The sequence below is a fragment of the Lissotriton helveticus genome, chromosome 8 (genome assembly GCF_964261635.1).
Source record: "Lissotriton helveticus chromosome 8, aLisHel1.1, whole genome shotgun sequence".
In the NCBI taxonomy this organism is placed as follows: domain Eukaryota; kingdom Metazoa; phylum Chordata; class Amphibia; order Caudata; family Salamandridae; genus Lissotriton; species Lissotriton helveticus.
The window spans coordinates 1,022,631,188-1,022,635,355 of NC_136069.1; positions in this window are offsets into that span (position 1 = coordinate 1,022,631,188).

Sequence of the window (4,168 nt, forward strand, 5' to 3'; positions counted from 1 at the left end):
GCTTTACGGAAGTGTGAAAAGATAGGAATAGAACGCATAGAAAGAGGGAGGGAATTCCAAAACCGGGGTGCAAGAACAGAAAATCTAGACCCACCAGTGCGAGTTTTGCGGAAGCGGGGGACCGTGAGAAGGGCAGAAGAAGATGAGCGGAGAGTGCGGACAGGGGTGTGGGAGGAGATAAGAGAGTTGATGAACGCCGGTGCAGAGCGATCAAGGGCCCGGTAAACAAGGCAACCTAGTTTGAACAAGGATCTCTGCAGAATGGGTAACCAGTGAAGGGATTTGAGGATAGGAGTGATATGATGAGTTTTGGGCAAGTGGAAGATGAGACGGGCCGCCTGGTTTTGGATTGCTTGGAGGCGGCGGGTTTCGTAGCCAGGAATGCCCACGAACAAGCTGTTTCCATAATCAAGGCGGGAAGTGATGAGGGCAGAAATGATAATTTTAAGAGATTCAAGGGAAAAGAAACGAGAAATTTTTCGGATCAACCGAAGGGAAAGAAAACAGGAAGATACTACAGCACTGACCTGGCCATGCATGGACAGGTCCTGGCTGACCTTAATGCCCAATGTTTTAACGGAGGCAACCGGGGTGGGAGGGGGACTAAGGGAGGGGGGCCAGAAAGCAGAGGACCAAGGGCTGGATGAGCCGCCAGTCAGAACAAGCTCAGTCTTGTCTGGGTTGAGCTTGAGGTGATTGGCGCCCATCCACCCAGAAATAAAAACCATGGTATAACGAAAAAAGGATAGGGAGTGAGAAGAAGAAGAAAGGTCAAAGACAAGCTGGAGGTCGTCTGCGTAATTAAACACCGAGACCCCTTTCGCTTTCGCTAAGCACTACTATATACTACTATATAGATAGGGATGTGTGCATGGATGACCACTGTGCACACTGTCTTACAGGAGTTCCTTGTCCGAGTTTCCTTCAGGGCCACTTCCTAAGGGAATATTGCTTGGGAATCTATTCAAAGGTAAAGAATCTGCAGTTAGAAGTATTCCTCAGAAGAAAGTTACTTACCTTTTGGTAACAATCTGTAGTAATGAAGTCCACGCAGGTGGTATGTAGTTTAAGAAGATCTATTGAAGTTACAGGTAGGAGAGTTCTTGTGCAGCAGCCCCAACAGGAGCAGCCCGCCTGCTGCTCAGCCCATTCTCCAACTGTCACACTTCACCTCACGGGCTCCCAACATTCCAATACGCATCATCACTCCAACATTCCATGCAGCACACAGCACATTCACACTGGCTGAGCAGGGAGAGAGAGAATGGCAGGACATTCACATGAACAGGATACTACATATCCCCCTTTCCTACATAACAGAAGCAGAGATGCGGTTACCTGAAAGAAGATAAAACAACGTGAACCAAGAAAAGGAATAAATGAGAGGAACAGAAGTGCAGCTGAAAAGATGCAATGAAGTGAACAAAGAGGAGAGAGCAGAAAGATAGGTGGGAGTAAATGAAGAGAAAGCAATAGATAATTATACACAGTTAGGTATAACCCACCCTCCCCTTCTATAGATTTCAATAGAATAGAATACAAATGTAAGGCACAAGGAAAAGCCGAATAATTTCTTATGAACCTTTGTCTACACCTGCAGTGCACCACCTACTTCTCTTTCTAGTCATTACCTCCAAACACACCCACTGGCCAGAAAGGCATGCAAGAAGGAAAGACATAGCACAAAACAAACTAAACACAAGCCTTGCACCCAGACACACAAAGTAGTGAAGGAAGGATCTCCTCCTGAACATAGAAGAAAGTGAATCACAATACAATGAGGGAAAGACTATGGACAAGGGAAGACTAACAACCAAATATAGTCCAGATTCCAAGGATGAGAAGGTAAAACCTTTCCTAAGCTGGTTGGCTTAGGAAAAACACTCTTCAGTTCAACGGGGGGAAAACAGAGGTGGTGTTCTGCCCGGCCACAAGAGTGTCACGTCCATTACCGACAGAATTCAGACTTAACCCAGAGTCTGCCTCTCCCTGCTACGCATGCTAAGGAAGATTCTCCTGCTACTCCCAAATGATAGTCGCTTCTTGGTAGTTAGGAGTATAATCCTAAGCAGACTGGACTATTGTAACTCTCTATATCTAGGTGCACAGCAATATATTATGCAGGGGCTGCAAAGAGTCCAGTCTATGGCAGCAAAGTTGGTGCTTAATAGACAGCGCAGGTCCTTCACAGCCATGGCTTTGAGTGAGCTTCATTGGCTGCCCATTAAGGAGAGAATTTGTTTTAAATCTCTCTGTATTGTTTACAAAGTGGTTCACTGTCTGGGACCCGCCCCTCTACAAGAGAGGTTCACCTGGTACAATCCCAGGAGGAAACTCTGATCCTCTAGTTCTAACTTTATAACGGTTACTAGATTTAAGAAATCTAGGTTGGGGGGGCAGAGCCTTTAGTGTGGTGGCTGCACGCTTATGGAATGAACTGTTGCGGAACCTCAGACAAAGTAACTCGCTGACCTGCTTTAGGAAGAATCTGAAATCTTGGCTATTCCCCAGGAGCGAAAACTAGACTGTATTTCTGACAGCTGCTTCCTCGGCCACAACGGTTTCTCCGATCTGAGCGCCAGGATACCCGTAGGGTGACAGTCATGCGCTATATAAGTACCTTCTTTCATTTCATTTCAAAACATCACAAGGAGAACTGAACAAGCGAGAAAACAGAGAAGAAAATAAGAAGATCGCTCATCCTCCCACATATTTTAAATTGACAATGTTAAATAATATAAGCATAACGTTGCGAGAAAATAACAGCAAAGTCTAGGTATAGATTCAAAATACACTGTACCCCTACAGGGGATGGCTATTGAAAACTTTAGTGACAAGAAAAGTGTAAGATGGGAATGACATCCCTCGTGTGAGGATAACCAGTAGCAGAAATTGGACTAACACCCCATAAGACACACCCGGAGTAAGGGTAAAAATTTACCAAACGTACGCTAAGATGGAACTAGAACCCATGACTACCCCTGACATTAGGGTGGTTGGAAAATGTAAATGGGACTGGACCCAAAACCTACCCTCAGACATAAGGGTGGAAAGCTAATGTAAATGGGACTAAAACCGATAACCTACCCACAGACGTAATTGTGAGAATAGGGTAGCTAATGTAAATGGGACTAAGACCCATACAATACAACTCCAGTGTAAAGAAGGTCACCAAATGTACAATTTAGTAATGGGACTAGTACTCAAACTATTATTATTATTATTTATTTTAACACTTATAAAGCGCACTACCGGTGTCCTGGCGCTGAAGTGGTAACTCCCTGAGATTAAGATTCCCCGGCTAAAGGGTGAAAAGCCATGTTTTGAGATGTTTTCTGAACGCTAACAGATTGGTGATTGATTTAAGGGTCAGGGGGAGAGAGTTCCAAGCCTTTGCTGCTCCTCGGACAAAACTCCTGCCCCTCCAGCATGCCTTCCTGATCCGAGCTATTTTTATCAGTCCCATACTGGCAGACCTCAGCTGTCTGTCTGGTCTATACCATTGGAATTGATCCTGAAGAGACACTGGGCCCAATCCGTGCAGTGCCTTAAAGACAATGCAAAGGGCTTTAAACATAATCCTCTTTCGCATGGGGAGCCAATGCAATTTCTCCAGTTCTTTGGTAGCTGAGGCAAATTTGGGCAGACCTCCAATAAGGCGGGCTGCCGCGTTTTGAAGGACTTGCAACTTGTTCAAGACTCCCTGTTGGGCCTCAAGAAAAAGACTATTACAATAGTCGAGGCGCGAGAGAACAAGTGCCGTCACTACCGTCTTTTTGCTTCCCTCAGGTAAAAAGGGGAGCACTTTCCTAATGGTTTTCAAGAGCCAAAATATGGACGAGGTCAACGCCATAACTTGGGGTTTGAAAGAGAGTTGGCTGTCTATGATGACTCCCAGATTTTTTACCTTTTGAGCTGGGGCGGGCGGGTCTCCCATATCTGTTGGCCAAACCGTTCCCTGATTAAAACTACGTAAATACAGTTCCCTCATGTAAGGTTGTATAAGAACATGAAACATGAAAACGGGCATGCAATAACATGTTATGTAGCTATGTTTCGCCAGGACAAAAGCATACTGTAAGGATAATGTCCACAAAGACATTATAAAAATGAAGGTAACAATGCAGATGAGACCATATAAAACGAATCCAAACAATTTGACAATGTA